The 26,703-nt window shown below is 46.5% G+C and overlaps 1 protein-coding gene and 1 non-coding gene across 11 annotated transcripts in view; one reads left to right on the forward strand and one right to left on the reverse strand.

Annotated features, from left to right (window-relative positions):
- Window positions 1-19,565, reverse strand: part of LOC140460907 (uncharacterized) — a 43,846-nt gene extending 24,281 nt beyond the window's left edge. For 2 of the 10 annotated variants that reach the window (XM_072555605.1, XM_072555610.1), the window contains exons 1-3: window positions 18,780-19,077; window positions 14,512-14,697; window positions 5,599-7,755 (exon numbers count right to left, since the gene is read on the reverse strand). The gene's annotated coding sequence lies outside the window, so the exon portion shown is untranslated. Of the gene's footprint in view, window positions 1-5,598; window positions 7,756-14,511; window positions 14,698-18,513; window positions 18,597-18,779; window positions 19,322-19,483 lie in introns of those variants that run through there. The other 8 variants (XM_072555612.1, XM_072555611.1, XR_011954388.1 and 5 more) reach the window with 7 other exon arrangements.
- A 6,855-nt stretch (window positions 19,566-26,420) lies between these two features.
- On the forward strand, window positions 26,421-26,492 carry trnaw-cca (transfer RNA tryptophan (anticodon CCA)). The gene has a single exon. It is a non-coding gene; the product is annotated as a tRNA-Trp (tRNA).
- Window positions 26,493-26,703: the final 211 nt, after the last annotated feature.

Consider the following 26,703-nt stretch of genomic DNA (forward strand, 5'->3'; position numbering starts at 1 on the left):
CAGACACGGAGAGAACGTGCAAACTCCACACAGACAGTCGCCTGAGGTGGGAATTGAACCCAGGTCTCTGGCGCTGTGAGGCAGCAGTGCTAACCACTGTGCCACCGTGTTGTCCCCAAATGCATTGAACATGAGAGCCAGGAGATCGTGATGGAACTGTACAAGACATTAGTTGGGCCACAGCTGGAGTACTGGATCTGGTCGTCACATTATTAGAAGGATGTGATGGCACTAGAAAGGGTGCAGAAGGGAATACTAACCCAGGGTGGTACATGTTGGTGGGTTTCAGCTATGAGAGTGATTAGATCAGCTGAAGGTATTTTCCTTAGAGCAGAGAAGGCTGGGTGAGGACCTGTTTGGAGTGTACAAATAAGACACTTAGGGTCTAGATAGGAAGAAACTTTTCCCCTTGGTGGACGGCTTCAGCAACTAGGGGGCATAGATTTAAGGAAAGAGATAGGACATTTTAATGGAATTTAAGGAAAAATATCACCTAGAATGTGCTGGAGATGGATGAATTTATTTATGGGAAGAATTGGTTTGTTTGAAGGGATGGATATAATGAAATAAAACTAGTTCAGAAGATCATTATAATGTGCTAAGAAAAAGAACTGGAGGGAGACCTCGAATAGTGGAAACAATCTAAAGAAGTTTCATTGTCCCATCTGAGAAAAACAATTCTGCTAAACTTCTCAAACGAACCCGAACATGTGTCAAAACTTGTTTGTTTAAAATCAATTGAACCTATTCCAAGTATTTAGGAAACTGAGAATCATCTTTAATCCTGGCCCTATTGTCTACAACCGAAAGTGATAGAAGCTTTTTCAGTTTTATTGAAATGGAGCTGTCAGAGATATTGGCTCATTAGAAGAACAGAAGAGGGTTGTTTGAGCTTATTGAGCAGTTTGTAGACTCAAACAAGGATCCAGAAAACAATTTTCTGTGGTACAGAAGCAAGGACAATTAACAAGGATTGATGTTGGTATTGTGTGTCCAAGTGTCTCAGTCTTCAAAGTTCTAGATAAGTTAAACTTCTGAAAAATTGAAGGTGTCAAAGGAAGATCAGTAGGGAATCAAGGGTTTTGGGGAAGAGACAGGAAAATGGAATTGAGGGTTATCAGATCAGACATGATCTCACTGAATGGTGGAGCAGAATGGCCAATCCTGCTATACCTTGCGGTAAATCGATCTGGGAGTTGATAAAAGCTTTTGTCTGATTTTTCTTTGTAGTCAGCAACATTTTGTATTTGGAAGAAGTTGGCTTTTGTGTTGGATTTCAAATAACGCTCGAGGCTCCACTGAGGGTTGTTTAGCAACTGAGGTTACATATTATCAAGTTAAATCAAAATAAGCAGCAAAATATATGGTAAAAGTGTAGGTGTGACTGCTGAAGGCCAAATAAAACATTTTCAGTAGCAAAAATGTCTTTACTCCATAATGTTTCGTTTTACATGCAGTCAGCGACAACTCAAGCCAATCAAGGTGTCGCAGAGTAAAGTTAGGTCTCATCATGACAGCTGACATGTCTGTACAATACTGTTGTAGCGCTCTTTAACCACAGGGTATATACTAGTGATTCATTTATTTTGCACTTTCCCCAACACCCCAAATTAGGTTGAGGTTTGTTACAGCATCCTGATGGGAAGCCCGATGTAACGTGCTCAGATTCTGCTGCAGTAGTGTAATGTGTTAAATTCCCATGATTTCCAAAAAAAAAGAGTGAAAGGAAGTGGTTGCATGTGTTGACCCCACAGGTATTATTGATATTGGCTTTGAGATAGGGAACAACCATCACCTCCCAAATTGTGTTTTGTTTGCACAGTATGAAAAGCATTCTATTTTTAGACGGCCTAAATGCCTACATAGTTTCTTATCAGCGTACCTTAAAATCAACATTAAAAAGCACAAACAATTCATTTTCACTGTAAATTACATATTTTAAAATCAAATATTGCAAGACATACAAACACATCAAGAAGTCAAAATTTGTGAAGAAAGCACATCTTTTCTGACAGTTCAGACAGGGAAAAACTTTGTGCTTGTGGTGGTCAATGGAGACTTACTCGATCAAATATTAACGACCAGTGTATCTCACATAGATGCTGTATAAAACCAAGATCTTATTGATCACTGTTGACAAAATTAAACCTATTGACCTGACTCTTTACAAAATAAGAACATATTTTAGTACATAACATTTCCCCATAATACAGACATTTGCAGTCGTGCAGTTATGTGAAAAGAAACTGCGTTGTTAATTTAGTTTGTTGCTCCACTTCAGGAATGTTGTTTTCATTTATTTTGAAAAATCAACCCTTCCACTCTTTCTAAAGGTACATGACACTTTAATTTTTTTTTTCTTTGCCAATTTTTTTTCACCAATAAAAGCACTCACTTTTTTGGCATTGGGTGGGGGAGCTCTGCCAGATGCCAATTTCTTGCTGAAATTGTTTCACTTGACATGAGTCTTGCCAATAAATGACAGCAACAACAACAGCTAATACTGATGATAACATTTCGACAAGAGTATACCAAGGTGCTTCACATTATGTATCAACCAAGTTGGAGAAATGTGAGGATCTCCTTCTCGGCCTTTCCCCTCAGCTAAGGTGTGGTGACCCTCAAGATAAACCACCACCAGCCATCTCTAATGAGAGAGAACAGTCTAATCCTCTGGGAAGACTGTGATGAACGTGTTTAAAGTTGAAAGACTGTTGAAATATAAGGGGGTGGTACGGTGGCTCAGTGGTTAGCACTGCTGCCTCACAACACCAGGGACCCGGGTTCAATCCCATCCTGGGGCGACTGTCTGTATGGAGTGTGCACAATCTCCCAGTGTCTGTGCTGGTTTCCTCCGGGTGCTCTGGTTTCCTCCCACAATCCAAAGATACACAGGCTAAGTGAATTGACCATGCTAAAAATGCCCATAGTGGTACATAAGTCAGGGGTAATTGTAGAGGAATGGGCTTGGCTGGCATAATCTCGACAGGGTCAGTATGGAGCTGTTGGGCCGAAGGGCATATTTCCACACATAGGGATTCTTTGACTGTAACAAACACTACATCTGACAAACAGGTATAAAACTAGCCACCAGGATATATGAACATCAACGAGCCACAAAAATACACGATCCACTACCACTAGTATCTTTACGCACAGACAAAGGAGGACACCATGTTGACTGGGACCATACATCCATCCTATGGCAAGCCACCGTCCTATAAGCCAACGAGAAACACACACAAGAATTCCTTGGAACATGTCATTCCAACTGGAAATCTATTGATTTGGACCCCATCTACCATGCTCTGAGAAAAAGAACGGAAATGATATCACCCACCCTAAGAAACCAAAAGACATAAATAGAAAGCAGGACATAATACCAGCGCTTCACTCAACTCACTGATGATGTTACCTGGTACGGTGATGAAACATCTGAAAATGACCTTCCAGCTCAGCGAGCAAACTTACATCCAGAATGAGAAAATTCTAGTTGACACAAAGGCGACCACAAAGTTGGAATTCTCTCCCAGAAATGACAGTTGATGGTGCCCTCACCAAGATGGATGCTCGCGCTCCCCGCCCCAAGACAACTTGCGTCTTGCCCTCACGAATATGACGTCCGGTTGCCCCCAAGAGGTCCTTCCCCAAACAAAGTAAACACTGGGCCTGTGGAGCTTTTATTCGTGGCCTCAGGCCTCCCCTTGAAGTTTATAAACTCCCCAGTCTCCCTCCTCCCACGGTTTCCAATCCTCCCCATAAAAACAATGACTGCAGATGCTGGTCACCAGTCTAGATTAGACTGGTGCTGGAAAAGCACAGCCGTTCAGGCAGCACCCGAGGAGCAGTAAAATCGACATTTTGGGCAAAAGCCCTTCATCAGGAATAGAAACAGGGTACCTACAGTGTGGAGAGATAGATGAGAGGAGGGTGGGGATGGGGAGAAAGTAGCAGAGAGTACAATAGGTGAGTGGGGGTGGGAAGAAGGTGATAGGTATGGGGGGAGGGGGTGGTGGAGTGGATAGGTGGAAAAGAAGATAGGCAGGTAGGACAAGTCATGGGGACAGTGCTGAGCTGGAAGTTTGGAACTGGGGTGAGGTGGGAGAAGGGGAAATGAAGAAATTGTTGAAGTCCACATTAATGCCCTGGGGTTGAAGTGTTCCGAGACGGAAGATGAGGTGTTCTTCCTCCAGGCGTCTGGTGGTGAGGAAGCAGCGGTGAAGGAGGCCCAGGACCTCCATGTCCTCGGCAGAGTGGGAGGGGGAGTTGAAATGTTGAGCCACAGGGCGGTGTGGTTGATTGGTGCAGGTGCCCCAGAGGTGTTCCCTAAAGCGTTCTGCTAGGAGGCGTCCAGTCTCCCCAATGTACAGGAGACCGCATTTGGAGCAATGGACACAATACAATGATATTGGCGGATGGGCAGCTAAAACTTTGATGGGTGTGGAAGGCTCCTTTAGGGCCTTGGATGGAGGTGAGGGAGGAGGTGTGGGCGCAGGTTTTGCAATTCCTGCCGTGGCAGGGGAAGGTGCCAGGGTGGGACGGTGAGTTGTAGGGGGGCATGGACCTGACCAGGTAGTCACAGAGGGAACGGTCTTTGCGGAAGGTGGAAAGGGATGGGGAGGGAAATATATCCCTAGTGGTGGGGTCTGTTTGGAGGTGGCGGAAATGTCAGCGGATGATTTGGTTTATGCGAAGGTTGGGAGGGTGGAAGGTGAGCACCGGGGCATTCTGTCCTTGTTACGGTTGGAGGGGTTGGGTCTGAGGGCGGAGGTGCGGAATGTGGACAAGATAGGTTGGAGGGCATCTTTAACCACGTGGGAAGGGAAATTGTGGTATCTGAAGAAGGAGGCCACCTGGTGTGTTCTGTGGTGGAACTGGTCCTCCTGGGAGCTGATATGGCAGAGGCGAAGGAATTGGGAATACGGGATGGCATTTTTGCAGGAGGTAGGGTGGGAAGAGGTGTAATCCTGGTAGCTGTGGGAGTCGGTGGGTTTATAAAATGCTGGTGTCAAGGCGGTGTTTATTAATGGAGATGGAGAGGTCCAGGAAGGGGATGGAGGTGTCAGATGGTCCAGGTAAATTTAAGGTCAGGGTGGAATGTGTCGGTGAAGTTTGCTCAACCTCCTTGCAGGAGCACGAGATAGCACCAATGCAGTCATGAATGTAGCAGAGGAAGAGGTGGGGAGTGGTGCCGGTTTAATTACTGAAGATTACGTAGCCAACGTAATACGTTCTACGTAGCCAATAAAGAGACAGGCATAGCTGGGGCCTACATGGGTGCCCATGGTTGTCCCTTTGGTCTGGAGGAAGTGGGAGGATTCGAAGGAGAAATTGTTAAGGGTGTTCGGCCAGATGAATGAGTGTGTCGGTGGAAGGGTACTGTTGGGGACGTCGGGAGAGGAAGAAACGGAGGGCTTGGAGATCCTGGTCATGGCGGATGGAGGTGTAGAGGGATTGGGTATCCATGGTGAAGATGAGGCGTTGGGGGCTGGGGAAACGGAAGTCTTGGAGGAGGTGGAGGGTGTGGGTGGTGTCTCGAACGTATGTGGGGAGTTCCTGGACTCGGGGGGATAGGACAGTGTCGAAGTAGGTACTCACTGTCTCCTCTCCCCGGGCGCTCAGGCCTGGCGACCTCTCCGGGATGTTTCCGTTCTGAAGGAGGATCACTGGACCCGTAACGATTCCTCGGATTCTCTTGACACATGCAGCCAGGGATGCTCAGCTTTTCCAGCGGGTCCTGTTCTTGTTCCTTAAGCCGCCGGCGCCATTCCTCTCCCACACTCAGTAACACTGCCTTTGTCCCACTACATGGCCTACACTGCACATGCGCCAGCTCACAAGGGGCTGGGTGACCAGACCGTGACGTCACCCCGCGGGTAGTGGGCGCGGTTCGACGAGGCATCCAACCAATCGGAGACAATGGGGGCGGGGCGAATGTGTTCCCTGCTCCCCTCGCCAGCCACCTGAAAGGTGGGGTTTTTTAAAAAACTACCCAAGTTTTAACGTAGTTTTTAAAAAATTTTCAGTCTTTTCCGAAATGTTATTGCAGCCCTCGAAGGCTAAAACATTGGAAAACTTGCAAACGTAAACGAAGGGGTACTAAAAAAATGAATAAAGATAAATTACGAAAGAAACCTAGCGCAAAATATCAAAAAGAATAGCAAAAGCTTCTGTTGGCATGCTCAAGGGAACAGAGTCGCTAAGGCCCCATGGAAGATGAAATCGGTGAGTTAATAGGAGGAACACTGAAATGGCAGAGATGCTAAGTCAATCCTTTTCCTCAGTTTTCAAGCTGGAGGACAATAGTGTCATTCCTATTGGAACGGGCAAGTCAGAGGTGATAGAAAGGATAGAACTTAATCAACGTTGAGAGGGAAAAGGTACACAGCAAACTATTAGGATTGAGGACAGACAAGTCCCCTGGGCCTGACGGCCTACATGCCAGGGTACTATATAGACTTTAGTAAGGCTTTTGACAAGATTCCCCAAGGGAGACAGGCTCGCAAGGTTAGATATCATGGAATACAGGGAGAACTAGCCATTTGGATACAGAACCAGCTCACAGGTAGGAAGACAGAGGGTGGTGGTGGAGAGTTGCTTTTCAGACTGGAGGCTTGTGACCAGTAGTATACCACAAGGATGGGTGCTGGGTCCACTACTTTTCATCATTTATATAAATGCTGTGGATGTCAATATATGAGGTATAGTTACTCAGTTTGCAGATGACACCAAAATTAGAGGTGTAGTGGACAGTGAAGATGCTTATTCTGGATTTGTGGTGCTGGAAGAGCACAGCAGTTCAGGCAGCATCCAAGAAGCTTTGAAATCGACGTTTCGGGCAAAAGATGCTTAGCTCAAAGGATAACAGGATCTTAATCAGATGGGCCAATGGGCTGAGAAGAGGCAGATGGAGTTTAATTTAGATACATATGAGGCACTGCATTTTGGAAAAGCATATCAGAGGAGGACTTATACACTTAATGGTAAGATCCAAGGGAGTGTTGTTGAACAAAGAAACATTGGAGTGCAGGTTCATAGCTTCTTGAAAGTGGAGTCACAGGTAGATAGGATAACGAAGGCGGCATTTGGAATGCTTTCCTTTATTGGTCAGAGTATCAAGTATTGAAGTTGGGAGGTGATGTTGCAGCTGTACAGGGCATTGGTTAGACCACTTTTGGAATATTGTATGCAGTTCTGGTCTCCTTACTGTTTGTTGTGAAACTTGAACGAGTTCAGAAAAGATTTAGAAGGACGTTGCCAGGGTTGGAGGATTTGAGCTATTGGGAGAAGCTGAATAGGTTGGTGCTGTTTTCCCTGGAGCGGAGGCTGAGAGGCGACCTTATAGAGGTTTATAAAATCATGAGGGACATTGATAGGATAAACAGACAAAGTCTTTTCCCTGAGTTGGGAGGAGTCTAGAACTTGATGGCATACATTTAGGGTGAGAGGGCAAAGAAATAAAAGGGACTTAAGGGACAACCTTTTAACGCAAAGGGTGATGTGGGTATGGAATTAGCTGCTTGAGGAAGTCGTGAAGGCTGGTATAATTACAACATTTGAATGGAATCTGGATGGAAGGGTTTAGAGGGTTATGGGCCAAGTGCTAGCAAATGAGACTAGACTGTTTAAGCTAACTGGTCAACATGGATGAGTTGGAGTGTTAAAGTAGGGATTTGAGACGGCCCAGGGAATCCTTTGTGGAGTCAGACCTGCAGTCACTCACGATTCGTCCCGGCGTTCGTACTCTTTGAGAGTCTGGAATAAAAGAAAATCCTCTTACAGGCAGTTTAGTTTAATTTTAGTTCACCCCTTTATTTACCAATAGCTCCACTGATACCGATAAGCTAAACTAGCTAGGTTCTAGTAACCTAGGAGAGTAGGGGACCTAACTCTTCAAGTACCCTGGCAGGTTACTCTGATGTATTGCTACAAAGCGGTTTCCTTTTCACAAAGGTTTACAAAAACATTGCATGTTCTTAATTCGTAAGGAAGAAAAGTTAATTGACAGGTCTCTGTACGCTTGACTAATCACTCCTACAGGCCCTAAGCCATTCATCAGGTGGGAAAAACATATCCAGCCGAGTTAGGTGTCTGCTAGCGAGATAAACTCCTACCATAAAGAGGTACCAGTCTGAGCTAATTGGAGAGTTCCTAACCTTGCACAGGTCACAAGTCAGATACAACTGTTTTCCAAAATGGCTTCTTAGCAGGAGGGCAAACTTTTGACCATAAAATGGCTTCCTGACACATTGTGCCTGAATCTCTTCAATGTTAGGCCGAGAATAATTTCTAAGTAGGAGCAGACTCCTGCTTTTTAGGCACTGAATCATACTGTACCTGAGGCTGAGATGTTACCAAAAGGTTGCATTTAAAATTATTCATTAGTCTTCGAATTAAACATGCTCTCTTTTCAGGGTTGTGATTCAAATAAGACATAAGATCTGATTAGTTGGAATCGACAGTGGGGTAGTCTGAAAGGTCTGTAGAGTGGTCTGCAAGAACAGCAAGTAAATTAAAGCTTCGTCAACATTACCTTTTTACAGAGTTCATATTTAATAACCGGTAATGGCTACTCAATACCATCATAAAGTGTCAAAAATGCAATTACGTCCAATCCAAAGCAGGTAATTTTTTAATAGCTTCGGGAGCCCCAGCACTATAATGGTTTCTCTCTCTCTTGTCCTTTTGAACTCTCAAGTCAGGGACTTGTAACAGCAAAGATGTTTTTCCCTCTGTTTGAATCTATTATAATTAACAGGATCTGACTGTCAAATACAAGGCTTTTGACAGTACCACGTTTCATTTCAGGGTCAGAATCAAACGCTGTCATTAATTTCATAAGGGAACAACCATGAATGTTATCATTGTGTCCTATTTACACAGATTCACTGTTAAGGCAAATGTACTTAATTGCCTTAGGGTATCCTGTTATCACTTGGTTATCTTCTGCATACCTCGAGTTCTCCCCTTTTACCAAGCCTCCCTGCCTGTCTATTTTCTAGTGTGCAGCAAATGTGCTCTATAATTCAATATTATATTTTAGTTTCAATGTTTAAAGACAAGTTTTATGTCTATAGACTTTCTTATTCCCTCCTTTTGTTATTTCATGACAACTACTTGGCTTTTAACTATCATTAATCCATTCAGTTAACTTGTATTTTCAAATAAGTCAAGTGCCTCCTCTGCCAGGTCATCATCCAGAGAAGCAGAGTCTGAAAGATACTGGATTTCAGCATAGAAGTTCAGGCATGGAGGTAGAGGGGTAGACAAGGGTCAATTAAGCAGACTCTTCTTTGGCTTAGGTGAAGAACAATGTACAGTCCAATTCACGCATAAGCGGACGACAGTGTATATTCCTAGGATGAGACCAAGAACTCTCAGTACAATCCACATGATCCATCTACACAGCGATCATAGCCAACAAGTAAGATTCCATCCACATGAATCAGATGACAGTTGGGCAGGTATCTTCCCTGTATCTTGACTCATTTTATTGATCACATCTGTGTCGTCCATAAGATCAGGACATGGTTTAGTCACAAGTTCATTTATGAGAACACAATCATGGTGAGGACCAGGCAGTTCAAGTGGTTCTTCCTGCAGGAATGTAGGGGGTTAATGTTAGAGCAGTATTTAAAGGAGAGAAATTGATTCAGAAGTAATGAAATCTCACAGTGACTGAGACAAACCATAACAAGGTGTTGAGTATATTTACAAATCAGCAAGAATACTGTAGAATGCGAGGTACAGACTTCTACATTTTGATGTAAAATTATATTAGAGGCAGCCACTACCATAGTATGGGTGGCAAAGAGAATCTGGGTGCAGGAAGGCATACCTCGAGCAACGGGGTCAAGCTTAGTAGAAAAATAGCAATAGGGCGTCAAGAGGAACCATGTTGCTGGGTGAGAACAGCTGAAGCACAGGTATCAAGGATGGCAACATAAAGATGAAAGTGGCAGTCATACAAACATCGGCCTAGCGTGGGTGCTGAAGAGAGGGTAGTTTTAAGCTCCGTAAAGACATGTAGTTGTTATGGGGGTGAGTCCATACCGTTAAGGCTCATTAGACGAGGACAGGGGAGATAATGTTTGGGTCAGAAGGGCACAATTAGGAATCCATTGTCGGCAATAATTGATGAGGTCAAGAAACTACTGTGTCTGTTTAGGAGTGGTTGGAGGGGCAATACAAAGAATAGGATCAATACGGTCAGGTGTCAAGCACCGATCGAATTCAGAAATGAGAGTACCTCGGAACTTAACTTCTTTCTGATTAGTCTTAACTTTGCTAGGGGGGTACAATATAGCCACATTGATGTGGATGGTTGAGAAAGGTAGTGGAGTCAGTGTGATTGGACACTTTGTCAGGGCTAGCGAGGAGGTCATCGATGTATTGAACTAGGCTAGTGTCTCCAGGAAATTCAAATAATTCAAGCTGGGTGTGAAGAGTCTCTGAAAAGGGGGTCGGCGACTGAATAAACCCTTGAGGTAGGCAAGTCCACATATATTGGTGGCCCTTAAAAGAAGGCAAAAATGTATTGGGCTATCTGGATGCAAAGGAAGACAAAAGAATGCATGTTGGAGGTCAACGATAGTGAAGAGTTTGGCATCAACTGGAACTTGGCTAAGGATAGTAGCAGGACTGAGCCTCAATGATTTTAATTTACTTCACGAAGGTCGTGAACGACATTCAGGACATCCGGTTTAGGGATTGGAAAGGTAGGTGTATTGACAGAAGAATGGCATGGGACTAGAAGGCCTTGCTGTACAAATGAATCAATGACAGGTTGAATGCCAGCTTCACCTTCTGGTTTCAGGTGGTATTGAAGTATAGACAGGAGGACAGAATTAAGTTTGATCAGAATGGAGATGGGTGGGACCTTAGCAAGGCCCACTTGTGTTTTAGAGTCCACCCAGACTCCAGGATATACTGTGTCCTGCGGGTGAGGGTGGGCATGATAATGATGAAGGCTGCCATGAATTGACGAAGGCTGTGCATAAAATAGGATTGATATCTCAGTGAGCAGCTGAATTTCATGGCAAGTTTGATCAGCATGGTCAAAAAGAGTCTTAGTGTCAAAACCTACTTCTTAGTCTTTATGTTCTGGGATCAAGTGAGTGGTGGCACAGGGGAAAACGAGAGGGCCAGTTTTCCAGCTATGAAGAGGAACTGACACGAAAAGAACGCCACCAGCTGGTGACCTGATCTCACCAATCACCCAAGCGTGCGGAGTAGTGCCCGGTCAGGGATTATAGTATGTGTTCAAGCCTGAGATCATTCCCGGATGAGTCATAAGCTAAAGTAATGTGGGGGTGAGGGACATTATGTAAAATACAATCGAAAGCATAAGGATCCAAATCAAATGACCACCATCGAGGCAGCTTTGGTTTGGTATTGATGCATTGAACAAAATGAGGTGGATCCTGAATCAGGATACCATTATCTTGACATTTAAAGTAATATTTAGAGGACAGAGGTGATCTCTAGCAAGTAGAGGGATACATAATCCGTTAGTAACAACAAAGCAAAAAGGGAACGTGACACAATTTTTCCATACCACTGTCAGAGGGACAGCGTATGCGTGTGTATTAGAGGAACCATCAAAACATTGCAGGATTTCATCATCATCCGAGATTTGAAAATCAAAAGCATCAGCGAGATGGACGGGAAGTGATGAAACAGTGGCTCCTGCGTCAAACATAAATTCAATATCATGGCCAATACGGTTAAGAATTAGCATAGGTCCATCCTCTGGGCTAGCGGTAAGTATGGGAAAATTCAAAACAGGAAGCTGCCCTATATCCGGGAGTCAGTTTTGAAAAGGGTTTTGTGTCGTAAAAAGGGGCAACCTGCTGAGGTCACTGGGGAGGGAGACCAGGAGATTGTCTGTTGTTTTTACTGCAGTGATGAACCAGGGACTGCTATGGAAAGGACAGTTCTTGGGCCAATGTCCTAGTTCACTGCAATTGAAACAAAGGTGTAGTTGTTGGGGGACTCTAGGGGGTGGGGGAGGCAGTGAAGAGTAATGAGAGGATGTATAGGGGCATCATGGACAGTTGGGGAAGGATACATAGGAGGACCACAAGGTCCATTGGGATGTTGTGAATACACAGTACCATTTCGACTGTCCTGCCATACTGGACGATAGTATGAGGGTTTCACTTGCTAGCTTGACTGACCTTGCAGACGGAAAGGTCTACTTTGAATTCTGGGTTGAACTTTAGCCACTGTAGTTTGGACAAGTTCTGTCTTGATCATGCCGATGGTAGCCTTACTGTTGGGATCCTTTAGTTCTCAGAAGTAACAAACCTCTCGGCTGAATTGTGCAACCTCAGCATGTTGCCAGTGGATATTGTGGGTTTTAATAGCTTTCTGTACCTGATCAGGTAAGAGTCATACATATGGCATTAAATTGGGATGATCACCCTTGTAGGTAGTTAGTGTCATCAGAGGAAGCGCCATAGCATTCCTTAAAACGGGCAAGGAACTCCTCAGTCTCTTCGCCCGAGCTGGGTTTACATGTTAAGACTTTACCCAAATCAACTACACGATGCACTGCTTGTTGGAGACAGGTAATAATCCAATCTGATAGTTTCAGCCGGGTGCCGGACTACAGGCTGGGTATGATTATTACCTTGTAAAATTTCTCAGAACTCGCCCATTTTTCAGGCAAAAAGCTGCATTCTGAGGTGAATTCGGTCTTGGGAGGCAGCGTTATAAATGGTCTTGGTCCTATTAATGTAATTAACAGATCCCTCAGGATTCCTTCCATAATCTGCAGCCTTATTGATAATGCTTGAGAGTCATGAGGTTTCCATGGTTGATAAAGATCCATAAACTGGGCTTGTTCCAGATTCAGAGCCTGTGGGTTATGAACCTCTTCTATTCGGGAAATTTCTTTTTTGCCCTCCCACATCATGGTGAGTGCAAGGTCTGATATTAAGGTCCCGAGACTTTGATTGCAAATCATCGGTGTCTTCGGGACTTATTAGTTTAGGGGCAGTGGAAATCAAAAGGAGTCTCATCAGTGTTTCTTCCAGATTTTAATTTTAATTGACTCCTAGTACAGTAGGCACCGGGTTTGTGGTAAGCCAAATTCTTATTCGGCAGAACAGCTGGGGAAAAGGCAGGAGCCTTGGCACATTCGTCATCAGAGTAAGGGGGAGGGTTCAGGCAGGGAACCAGAGGTGGTCAGCTGACAGGATTAGAGGCATAAAATATTTCCTCCTCCGAATCAGTATCCCACCAACCATCTATGAACAGATCAGGATTCTTTAGTAATGGGTCTTTGGAAGAGGGGAGGGTGGGGTATAAGGAACAGTCCTTGTCAGCTTCGTCCTGTGCAGCTGCAATTGCAGTCTGTTGTTTATTCACCAGTTTCCTTTTTCTTTGGTGCCCTTGACGTTTCAACGTAGATTCTGAATCTTTGCGTTTTTTAAAAATTTTCTCCCTTGCCTATTCCAATTCTGCTTCTAAATCATGTGCTTCACATTTATGTTTTAGTTCTGTCCAATTTAGTTCACATCTTTCCTCAGTTAATGGACTAACTCCCCTTTTAATACAGTTTTATCTCCATGATGATTTTTCCCATTTTTTCCCGAGCTACCCTTTTCCACTCTGATAAGACTTCTTTCTGCTTACTTCCCTCTCTTTTTTCCCAAATCCCTTGTTCAATTTTAGTGAATAGAGTTAAATCATGTGCGCATCCTAGAGACCAATACTTATTCTGTTGAGCATCTGCAGCTGATATTCTCCTTAATTGTTTCTCATAATTAATAATAGACTTGTTATTTCTGTTGGGGACATTTGTCTTCAATCTTATCTCGGAGCACACTCAGTTATCCTACCTACTTTAAATCTTCACAAAACTACTGATCAACAAGGGCTCCAACCCCACAAAATACAAACACAAGCATTCACTCGTCAACAAGCAAATGTGCAGCCAAACCAAATCTCACAGGATTAATCTTTCTGCAAGCTGCAGGGAATCAGTGCTGAGTCTCTGTCTGTCTCACATAGGTGCTTTCTTGTACATACACATGATCATTTTAAGAGAAATGAGGCACTCACATTCCAGATGTCTCATAAATCCTGGATGTGGCACATAGTTGCTTAACCAAGTATGCAAGAATTGTATCACTGGCCAACTTTTTTTTAATATACATGACAAAAGCAGCATCCACCCTCTATATTACATAAACGAAGAACACCCAACAGAACAAAACCATAACTAACAAACAAGCCAAAACAGCAAAGCAAGACAAGCCAAGTTGAACAGATACAACAGAGAAGATAATCTCGCCTTAAAACTTTCACGAATCAACAACCCGACAATGAACAACAAGACTAAAGATTTCTGCAAAACATTCTTAACATTGTAAAATCCTGACAGTTTCTATTTTTAGGCCTATTTAAACGATTTCATTTAGGGTTCCGTCAGGGCACCGAGAGAGTGAAACGGAGGAAACACCACACAGATGTAAACAGAGAGTAATCAAGATACAACTTTACCTTATGGGCCCATTGGTCTTGAGCCCAACCCTTCGATGGAACTCCTCTTTTCCAATTTCACTCAGATGTAGCCCTTGTTGGAACCCTGCTTGCAGCGCCAAATTGAGACAGCCCAAGGAGTCCCTTGTGGACTCAGACCTGTCAGCCTATCTTGGTTCATTCCCGGAGACCGTACTCTTTGGAAGTCTGGAATAAAAATAAAACTCTTAGACAGTTTAGTTTAATTTTAAAATTATCCCCTTCATTAATACCATCACTGTTACAAAATAACACTGATACCTATAAGACAAGGTAACTGGATTCTATTAACCCAGAAGAGTAGCAATCGCTCTTCTTCCAAGAGCCCGGTCGGGCTACTCTGTATACTATCTTTATACACAAGTTTTTTTACAAAGGCGGTGCTGTCGCAAACAAGCTTTCTTTATATGAATTTTTTTTTACAAAAGCACTGCATGTTCTGAACTAGACAGATAACAATGAAGGGCAATAATTCGGGAGAGAAGTAATTGATATAGAATTTCATTTTGAGGTCAGAATCAAACACATTCATTTCACAAAGGAACAGCCATGAATGTGATCACTCAATATCGTGTTTATACAAATTCACTAATGTTAAGGCAAATGTTCTTAATTGCCTTACCCTCCCTGCCTGTCTATTTTCTAGTGTGGAGAAAATGTGTTCTATAATTCAACATTACATTTTAGTCTAAATGCTTAAGGACAAGTTTTCGTTACAAACATTCTCACGACCCCTTTCAAAGTTTCATAAGTTCTATCCTATATCAGGGGGAGCAAAACTTAACGTAGTATTCCAAAAATGCCCTAACCAACATTCAGCCACAATATGACCTCACAACTCCTTTATTCAATGCTTTGACCAACAAAGGAAATCATACCAAACGCCTTCTTCACTAGTCTATCTACCTGCGACCCCAAGGTCTCTTTGTTCAGCAACACTCCCCTTTAACTGTCAGTCCTGCCTGGATTGCTCAACCAAAATGCAATACCTCATTTCTCTAAATTAAATTCTATCTGACACTCCTCAGCTTGTTGCCCATCCCAAAAATTCTAATTTATAGCAAACTCTCTTTGCTCTCTTATTCCCTAGAAGCTAAAAATCTCCATACCACACACTCCCCCTCTGTTTTCACTTTGCTGAACCGAACCCCTGCTGTACCTCATTCTGAAGGGTTAAAATACTGACCAGCCATGACAAATGGATGTTGGGAAGATGTTTCCATTGGTAGGAGAGACAAGGAGCTGAGGGCACAGCCTTAGAGTAAAGGAAAGACCTTTTAGAATGCAGAGACAGAGAAACGTCTTCAGCCAGACAGTGGTGAATCTATGGAATTCATTGCCATAGACAGCTATGGAGGCCAGGTCACTGAGGGTATTTAAGACTGAGGTTCTTGAGTATCAAGGGGATTGAGGGTTACAGTGAGAAAGTGAAAGAATGGGATTGAGAAATTTATCAGCCACGATTGTGCGGTATGAACAGACCTGCTGGGCTGAAAGGCCTAATTTCTGCACCTATTTCTGTCTTTTGCTGTCCTGGGCACAGAGTGTCAGAATTGGGAGCAGGAGTAGACCATTTGGTCTTTCGAGCCTGCACCAGCATTGAACACATCATAACTGGGTATTAATCTACCTACATCTTGGTTGATAGACTGTGACTTATCTCACTGGAGCACAGAAGGTTGAGAGATAACCCTACAGAGGTTGTATAAAATCATGAGGGGAATAGAGGAGATGAATCACAGGTGTCATTGCCCTTGGGTGGCGTTTTTAAGATTAGGCAGCAAATTTTGAAGGTGAGAGGAGAAAGATTTTAGAAAGACTTGAGGGGCAGCATTTTTTTTAAAAACAGAGTGGTTTGTGTGTGGAATGAATGTCCAGACATTTTCTCACCTTCCCTCCATAAACAACATTCTTTGTTGTTGAAAAATCACATGAACTCAGCCTTGAATATATTCAATGGCCCCTTAACTGCAGGAAGAAATCCCCACTTCTGAACTCCATTCCTCTTGCTAATATACCACTTGCACTACTCATTGCTCACTGCACCTGACAACTGGCATTGACTGGTGAGGAAGGATGCTGAGGCCCCTTTGTACATCCACATGTCATTCCTGATGAAGAGTTCATGCCTGAAATGTCAACTCTCCTGCTCCTGGAATGCTGTCTGACCTGCTGTGCTTTTCCAGCACCACACTTTTCGACTCTGATCTCCAGCAACTGCTGTCCTGACTTTCTCCATATACCAAAACAGTATATCAACATTTAAACAATGCACCTCCTTTCTGCTTTTTTTTTTACACAGCAAAAGCTCCAACTTCAGATTGGCCACGTGTTTGCCAATTGTGGTCTTTGCTACACTGGGGAAACTGAGCATAAATTTGGGGAACAGTCCGCAGCCAGGGCCGCAGAGGCTGACCAGACCTCCCAGTCGCCACCCATTTTAATTCCCCTTCCCACTCCATTTCTGACATGACCATCTTTGGCCTCCTTCATTACCACAACGATCCAAACCGCAAATTGGAGGAACAACACATCTTCCACCTGGGCAGCCTACAGCCTGTTGGACTCAACATGGAGTTCACCAATTTCAAATAACCTCCCTCGCCACCCCTTGAATTCCTTCCTAGCCCCTCCCCGCCGCCACCAACCAGTTTCCTTCCTACCAGTGACCAACCAGTTTGTACCTCTACCTGTCCCCACCTATCCCCAATTCACCACCCTGCCCCCAGCACATCCTTGTTCTGCAGCTCTCCCTACACCCATCCCCAGTCCTCAACAAGGGTGACACCCAAAACATTGACTTGACCTCCTGATGCTGCCTGGCTTGCTGCGTTCTTCCAGCCTCCTGCATGTCTATTTTGCCAATTGAGTCACAGACCTGGCCCAACTTTTCCCAAGTCTGTCCCCTCCCTGGATTCACCCACTTTCCTTTCAGTTGCAGCAAGTCAACAATTGAACATCGCAATGAAAAATAAATGGAAAAGGGGATGAGAAACGAGAGTGTCGTACTCTTGGTCAATCAAAAGAAGGTCTCACACTTTTTCTGTTGACAGTGAGGAACACGTGCAATGTTTTGGTGACACTGGTGAACACGTGCCCTGCTTCTTGACACAGGAATGCAAACAATATGGTCAGTGGCGCTGCTGGTATTATTGACACATTAAGTGTCCAAATGCCAATAGGAGAAAAAACGGGTAGACGATTGTTTTCCCCATATGGCACAATATTTTATTGCTTTTCCATCTTGTCTGGCTGCTCAACGTTTTTGACTTTTCCCCAGTGTAGGGGTGAAGTTCAGAACTAGAGGGCATAGGTTTAGGGTGAGAGCGGAAAGATATAAAAGGTACTTAAGAGGCAACTTTTCCATGCAGAGGGTGGGGTGGTGTGTGTATTAGATTAGATTTCATTACAGTGTGCAAACAGGCCCTTCGGCCCAACAAGACCACACTGGCCCGCCGAAGCGCAACCCACCCATACCCCTACACTTACCCCTTACCTAACACTACGGGCAAGTTTGCATGGCCAATTTACCTGACCTGCACATCTTTGGACTGTGGGAGGAAACCGGAGCACCCGGAGGAAACCCACACAGACACGGGGAGAATGTGCAAACTCCACACAGTCAGTCGCCTGAGGCAGGAATTGAACCCCGATCTCCAGAGCTGAGAGGCAGCAGTGCTAACCACTGTGCCACCCCGTATGGAATGGGCTGCCAGAGGAAGTGGTGGAGGCTGGTACAATTACAGCACTTAAAAGGCATCTGGATGGGTAGATGAATGGGAAGGGTTGAGGGATATGAGCCAAGTGCTGGCAAATGGGATGAGATTAATTTAGAATATCTGGTCAGCATGGACGGGTTGGACCAAAGGTGTCTGTTTCTGTCCTGTCCATCTCTGACGACTCTAAATAATAAAAAGTACAATTTGACAAATAACAAACTATATCCATGTTAACAAGGCTTAGCTCACCACATGCTTTACTAACCATTCTCCACAGGTCCTATCCCTTCAATGACTGAGGAACATATGCTGGTGCATAATCTCCTTCACGAGTATTTACACACTAGTCTAAGGAACTGCACAAGTAACAGAGAGGGTAAAAAGCACAAGGATTAATAAAAAAGTGAAGGTAAAAATCACAAGAAGCACAAGCCCCAGTAAAAGCAGATGGAAAGTGAGTGTAAAATGTCACTATGACAGGACAGGCCCCACATTCCTTCCCCTCCGTCCCCCCCCCCCAACCTGCCTCACCTTTCACCTCCCGGGCCCAGTACCTTCCAGGTGGCCCCAGAGTTGACACAGGGGCCGCCCCACGACCAGTAGAACTCCACCACCCAGGCGGCCGACGGGTTCCCAAACAGGCCCTTAACCCCATCCGCCTCCAGAATGGTCACCGGCTCCTACCTGCTGTACAGCCGGGCGGTGTGGCCGTGACACAGCAGCTGCACCAGGAAGGCGGCGGTGCCCAGTGACGGGTGTCTGCCCCCGGGGCCGCACGGCGCCATTTTCCTAACGGCCGCCCCTTCCCCGCTCGAGCGACTTCTCCTCCCAACCGCCTTCACCCCCGCGTGACGTCAGCTCAGGGGGATGGGCGGGGCCGGGGGAGCCTCACCGTCACCAAGTAACAGACACCTCGCGCTACAACTGCTCATTCACAAAAACAAACTCTCCTGTCTCGCTCTGCAGCTGCAGGGGGGACACTGCCACGTTTCGAGGAGCCCTGTCTACATTGGGAAAGCTCACGGCTCAATTTAAACAGATATCCCGACATATAACGGAACGGCGTCATATCTAAAGGGGGCAATCTGCATTTTAAACGGACGTGGACATTTTAACGGGTATTTCTGCAAATAAAGAGATTTAAATAAACGAGATTACATTTCAAAGGGATGTGGGCACATTCAAAGGGATATCTTAATATGTAAAATGACGCAGTTATATCTAAGTGAATCTACCATTGGTGGGTCCACATGGGGGAGATGTCGTTCAGTTGCCCGAAGTGCTGGAAGGCCTTCAGCAATTCCTCAGCCCTGCTGAGGTACCAGTCCGTTCACACCGGGGAGAAGACGTTCTCCTGCCCGAGTGTGGGAAGTGCTTTACCCGCTCCTCCACACTGCTGAAGCACCAGCTGGTCCACACGGGTGGGGGAGGTGGAGGCCATTCTGCTGCCCTGAGTGCGGGAAGGCCTTCAGCACCTGCTGAAGCACCAGTGTGTCCACACTGGGGAGAGACCCTTCAGCTGGCCCGAGTGTGGGAAGAGGTTCATGTTTTCCTGCAACTTGCGGAAGCACCAGCGGGGGCACCAGCGCTCCCAGCAATCGTATCCCACCAGTGACGCTGCCTTCGGTCACCCCCCAGGACTGAATCTGCTGCCAGTTCTGACAGTGGGTGCTCACGGTCAGATCCACCGACGTCAAGCCGGTGTTCTTCTCTGACCACTGCCTCCTGCTGGCCGACTGTCACCTACAGGACGAACAGCGGGCGGGCAAGGGAACGTGGAAACTGAACACTAAGCTGTTGACCCCGGGAAACATCGAAGAGCTCAAGAGGGATTACGCAGGTTGGAGAACCGTGAAGCCCCTCTTTGAGTCCCCAACGGACTGGTGGGAAACGGTAAAAGGGAACATCAAGAGGTTCTTTATCCACAAAGGTGTCCAGGAGGCGAGAGAGAGGCGGGGAAAACTGTCCCAGCTCCAGGAAAGTATGCAGAACCTGCTCCTGCTGCAGACGATGGGGGTCGATGTCACGGAGGACCTCAAGGAGGTGAAGGGCCAGCAAGCCTCGCTCTTTGCCTCGGAGGCCTCCAGGATAATCTTCCGGTCCAGGGTCCGCTCGGTGGAGCAGGACGAGACGTGCTCACGTTTCTTCTTCCAGAAGGTGCACAAAGAGAGCTCCGTGCTCAGCAGCCTGAAGAAAGAAGATGGCTCGGTAACGTCATCTCAGGCTGACGTCATGAGGATCAGCAAATCCTTCTACGCCAGCCTGTATGACTCGAAGCCAACCAACAGCGCGGCCTCCCAGTCGTTCCTGTCCTCTATCACGGAGGTCCTAGATGACGGAACACGAGAGAGGCTGGACCAGCCGCTATCTCTGGATGAGCTGACCAAGGCCCTCGAGTCCTTCGAAAAGAATAAAACTCCCGGAAGCGACGGCTTACCGGTCGAGGTTTATTCCGCTCTTTGGGACTTGATCGGCCAGGACCTGCTGGAGTTGTATGTCAGTATGCTTCGGGCAGGTACCATGAGTGAATCCATGAGGAAAGGCATCATCACCCTCGTCTACAAGCGGAAGGGGGAGAGGGAGGAAATTAGAAATTGGAGACCGATCTCACTGTTAAATGCAGACTACAAAATCTTGTCAAAGGTCATCGCCAACCGGGTCAGGTCTGCTCTGGGATCGGTGATCCACCCGAACCAAACCTGTGCTGTACCGGGCAGGAAGATCTCTGAGAGTCTTGCACTCCTCAGGGATACGATCGCCTACGTGCAGGACAGGGGGGTGGACACCTGCCTTATCAGCCTGGACCAGGAGAAAGCCTTTGACAGGATATCGCATACATATATGAGGGATGTCCTCTCCAAAATGGGCTTTGGGGAGGGAATCGGAAATTGGATCAGACTGCTCTACACCAACATTGTCAGTGCAGTCTCAATCAATGGGTGGGAATCAGATAGCTTCCCTGTAAGATCTGGAGTCAGGCAGGGATGCCCCCTCTCACCCGCCTTGTTTGTGTGTTGCATAGAGCCATTTGCCGACTCCATCAGGAAGGATGCGAGCCTGAGAGGGGTGACTATTCCTGGCAGCGGGGGCCTGCAGGTTAAGGCCTCCCTGTACATGGATGACGTCGCTGTTTTCTGCTTGGATCTGCTGTCCGTGCACAGACTCGTGTGCATCTGTGACCAGTTCGAACGGGCCTCGGGGGCCAAGGTAAACCGAGGCAAGAGCGAGGCCATGCTCTTCGGGAACTGGGCCGACCAATCTTCTATCCCCTTCACCGTCAGGACTGACCACCTGAAGGTGCTGGGTATTTGGTTCGGGGGGGCTGGGGCGTGCGCCAAGACCTGGGAGGAGCGGATCAGGAAGATGAGACAGAAACTAGGCAGATGGGGGCAACGGTCGCTCTCCATCGCGGGAAAAAACCTGGTCATCAGGTGTGAGGTACTCTCAGTATTGCTATATGTGGCACAGGTCTGGCCTATCCCCAGGACCTGTGCCGCCGCAGTCACCCGGGCCATCTTCCAATTCATTTGGAGATCAAAGATGGACCGAGTCCGAAGAGACTCAATGTACAAAGACCGGTGCAATGGGGGAAAAAACATGCCCAATGCCACCCTCACCCTGATGGCCACCTTTGTGTGTGGCTGCATCAAGCTGTGCGTGGATCCCTGGTACACAAACACCAAGTGTCACTACGTACTGAGGTTCTACCTGTCCCCGGTGTTGCGAAGGATGGGCCTGGCCTCGCTGCCGCGGAACGCTCCGAGTAGTTGGACCGTTCCATATCACCTGTCCTTCGTGGAGAAATTTATGAGGAAAAACACCTTTGACCACAAGTCCATCAGGAAGTGGTCAGCACGTAGCGTCCTTGAGACCCTTCCGGAAAAGGAGAGGGCGGATCCTGTCGAGCGGTTCCCTGAGCAGACTGTCAAAGCCATTTGGCAGAATGCCTCATCACCAGAACTTTCCAACAAGCACCAAGACGTGGCTTGGCTGGTGGTGAGAAGGGCTCTGCCTGTGAGATCCTTTATGCACGCCCGGACTCTCAGCCGCACCGCACGCTGCCCTCGAAGCGGCTGCGGGGGGGACGAGACTGTCACACACCTCCTTCTGGAATGTGCCTATGCAGAGGAAGTGTGGAGAGGAATGCAGTGGTGCTTGTCAAGGTTCGTCCTGAGCAGCGCCGTGACGCGGGACTCCGTGCTCTATGGCCTGTTCCCCGGGACTCACACCGAGACGAACATTAACTGCGCCTGGAGGATCATCAACTCGGTGAAGGACGCTCTCTGGGCGGTCCGAAACCTGTTGATCTTCCAGCTGAAGGAGTTGACCCTGACCGAGTGTTGCAGACTGGCACATTCCAAGGTCCAAGACTACGTGTTGAGGGACGCGCTGAAGCTTGGGGCAGCTGCCGCCAAGGCGCGGTGGGGAAAGACCACCGTGTAAGATCGGCCTGCCTAAAGAAGAACAGGGGGCCCATGCGGACGTTTTTTGGGCTCTGCTGATGCCTCAGCCAAATATATGTACAAGATTGAAAAATGCACAGAATTGTAAATGACAAGGATAAATTCGAATCTGTATTTGTAAATGTGGACATATGTATGGCATGATCAAATGTACAGACCATCAAATCATTTTATGAATAAAGTATATTTTTGAAATAAAAAAAAAGAGAAGCTGTTCTCTTGCCCGAGTATGGGAAGTGCTTTACCCGCTCCTCCACACTGCTGAAGCACCAGCTGGTCCACACGGGTGGGGGAGGGGAGGCCATTCTGCTGCCTGAGTGTAGTCGTTCAGTTGCCCAAAGTGCAAGAAGGCCTTCAGCAATTCCTCCGCCCTGCTGAAGTAATAGTGTGTCCACACCGGGAGAGGCCATTCAGCTGGCCCGAGTGTGGGAAGAGGTTCATGTTTTCCTGCAACTTGCGGAAGCACCAGCGTGGGCACCAGCGCTCCCAGCAATCAGATCCTACCAGTGACACTGCCTTCGGTCACCCCCCAGGACTGAACCTCCTGTCAGTTCTGACAGTGGGTGCAGTGGGAGAGTACGTGGGCTGTTTTTGTTTTCTGCTGGACTGCAATTGCCTCCCCCACACCCCACAACCCCAATCCCATAGTAGCTCAGGGTTAGCACTGCTGCCTCATGGCACCAGGAACCCAGGAATAATTCCACCCTTGGGGGTCTGTGCAGTTTATGGAGGGTAGGAAAATGGATCTGAGTGTGTTAGTCTTCGGAAGATCAGTGCAGATGTTTTGGGCTAAAGGACCTGTTTTTCCACATTGTAGGAGCTCTACGATCCTATAAGCTTTGCTTTCAGTGGACACTGCTGCTCATTGAGCCAGGGACTGCACATTGCCAATGAAATGATCCAGAGAAACCTAAGACCGCAAGACCATCAGAGCAGATGTTAGACCAATGGGCCGGACGAGTCTACTCTGCCATTAGATAGAGACAAAAGTCGTGCTGATGCGATTTGCTACAGTGTGGAAACAGGCCATTCATCCCAACAAGTCCACACCGACCCTCCGAAGAGTAACCCATCCAGACCCATTTCCCTCTGACTAATGTACCTAACTCTATATGGGCAATTAAGCATGGCCAATCCACATGACCTGCACATCTTTGGTTTATGGAAGAAAACAGGATCACCCAGAGAAAACCCACGCAGACACTGGGAGAATATGAAAACTCCTCACAGACAGCCACCCAAGGCTGGAATCAAACCTGGGTTCCTGGCGCTGTGAGGCTGAGCCACTACATGTTGCAACCCGAAGTCGGTAAGCAGGAGGTTGGGAGAATGCAGCAAGCCAGGCAGCCCCAGGATGTGGAGTAGTCAGCGTTTTGGGTATTAACCCTTCTTCAGGACTGAAAGGTTGACTTCTCTGTGAGAAACGATTTACGTAAATGTTGGAGGTTTGGAGGATTTGAGCTACAGGGAAAGGCTGAATAGGCTGGGGCTGTTTTCACTGTAGCATCGGAAGCAGAGGAGTAACCTAATAGAGGTTACAAAATCATGAGGGGCATGGACAGGGTAATAGACAAGGTCTTTTCCCTGGGCTGGGGGAGTCCAGAACTAGAGGGCATAGGTTTAGGGTGAGAGGCGAAATATATAAAAAGGGACATCTTCTTCATGCAGAGGGTGGTACATATATGAAATAAGCTGCCAGAGTATATGGGTCAGGTGTTGTCAAATGGGACGAGATTAATTTAGGATATCAGGTCAGCATGGACAAGTTGGACCAAAGGGTCTGTTTCCATGCTGTACGTGTCTCTGACTACTGGTCCTGATGTAAGTTTAAAATAGAGTCCAAGTAACTTTGAATAGTTCAATCTTGTTGAGCTCACCTCCTCAAAAGTTTCAAATGAATCCCTCTGAGAGAAACTGTTTAAACATGCTGAGTTGCACAAAGTATAGTATCCCATCAAGTTCAACATAAACCCAGAGTAGAAGAAGTCAGAACATCAAGGGGGCCAAAACTGATCACAATATTCCAGGTACGGCCTCATCAATGTCCTGTATAACTACAACATAACTTGCCAACATCTATACTCAATTCCCTAACCAATGAAGGTCAGTGTGCTGAAACCTCTCTTCACTGCCTTGTGTACCGATGTTGTCAGAGATATAGGACCTACATTAAACTGATGCAGAATCCAGCTGCTGAGAGCCCAGAAGCAGAGTAGTGCTGCGTGAGTGTGCTGCGCTTTAGATTTTGACACCACCTCCCCACACCTCTCGAGACCTCAGGTCTGTAGCTTGCCTTCTTATCCTTGAGGGTTTTCCACCTGTTTGAAACAGCCTGTCCTGCAATTAACCCCTTTACGCCAAGGCCTTCCTTCTCCAGGCAGAATTAATTGTCCTTCTGTCACACAGTTATTAAACACCATTATCTCACCTGTCCAAAGGAACAGCTCATTGTTTTGCCTCCTCCTTCCCAGCGATAGTTAATGTATGTTATTTGTTAATTCCCTTGGAGCAGTTTCTCATTGGCCCTTTCGTTTCTTGGTCCAGAAAGAGTTATTGCTGACTCATGAAGTTATCAAAGTTCTGGAGCTTACAGGACCACACCACATTCCTCTCTGCCTCCCCCAGCAATAACGATTGCTCCTGAGATACTCACAGTTCCTGACGTTCCTTGATATCCCCAAATACAATCCATATGTCAGGAAATCACTGGTGCTGCCCTGACACCAGACAGTCACTGTTGGAACAGAAGGATTATGGGGAGAAAATGCAGAAATCCGAAATGCAAAGAGACTTGGGAGTTCAAGTCCAGGATTTTCTCAAAGTAAACTTGCAGGTTGAGTTGCACTTTCCCCTGCAACTGCCGAATGTTTGACACCAGCCCATTTACCTATTCCCTCCTCGCTATCCAAGGGGCCAAACTTACCTTCCAGGTGAAGCAGCACTTTACCTGCACTACCCACAACCCAGTCTACTGCATTTGCTGCTGACAATATGGGCTCATCTACATTGGGGAAAACGAACCGTAAACTGGGTGACTGCTGCACAGAACATCTACGTTCTGCCTGCAAAAAAGACCCTGAGCTTCCAGTTGCCTGCCAATTCCACACCCCACCCTGTTCCCTGTCCAACATCTCTGTCTCAGGTTTGCTGTTGTGTTCCAGCGAAGCCCAGCACCAGCAGAACGAAGAGGACTGAATATTTGACTTGGGGACATTGCATCCCTCCGGTCCCAATATCGAATTCAATAATTCTAGGGCCTGAACTCCATGGTATCCTCGTCCCTGCCGCACACGTCAAGCCCTGTTATCACACAGTCTGTCATTCCACACTACTTAACCACGAACAGTGTCCATTAACAGTTATTCACCCTCCCACCCCCCACCCCACTCCACGCAGATCGTTATCAACTCCTTTTTCTGTCCTTCGGTTTGGGCTCTGTCCTGATCTCCGCCTTCCTCCCACAATATCTCCTGCATATAAACGACATTTTCTCAATCACCATCAGTTCTGTGGAAGGGTCACCGGCAACTCCTGTTTTTTGTTCCTGATATACAGCACCCGCAGTTCTTTCAGATTTTTATTGAGAGAGAGCTGGAAATTGTTTCGAGAGACAGAAGGAGAAGGGGGAGAAACAGAACAGACATGAACGTAAAATCATTGTAGTGCGATCACTTCCCTTAAGCATCAATAGAGCACATGGGTCATCTGTGAGCTTGTGGCGCAACGGTAGCGCGTCTGACTCCAGATCAGGAGGTTGCGTGTTCAAATCACGTCAGGCTCACTACAATCAACGTGCGTCGGTTATATCGAAAGTTCTTTGCAGAAGCTTTCGATCACATGTGAAACTTTGCTGTCAGTTTGATTTGTGAACACTGTGTCAGGGAGGTGGTGTGCCCATTGTTTGGGTAAATGCTCAGCTGTCAGTTTGATTTGTGAACACTGTGTCAGGGAGGTGGTGTGCCCATTGTTTGGGTAAATGCTCAGCTCCCCGC

The sequence above is a fragment of the Chiloscyllium punctatum genome, chromosome 36 (assembly GCF_047496795.1).
Source record: "Chiloscyllium punctatum isolate Juve2018m chromosome 36, sChiPun1.3, whole genome shotgun sequence".
Taxonomy (NCBI): Eukaryota; Metazoa; Chordata; class Chondrichthyes; order Orectolobiformes; family Hemiscylliidae; genus Chiloscyllium; species Chiloscyllium punctatum.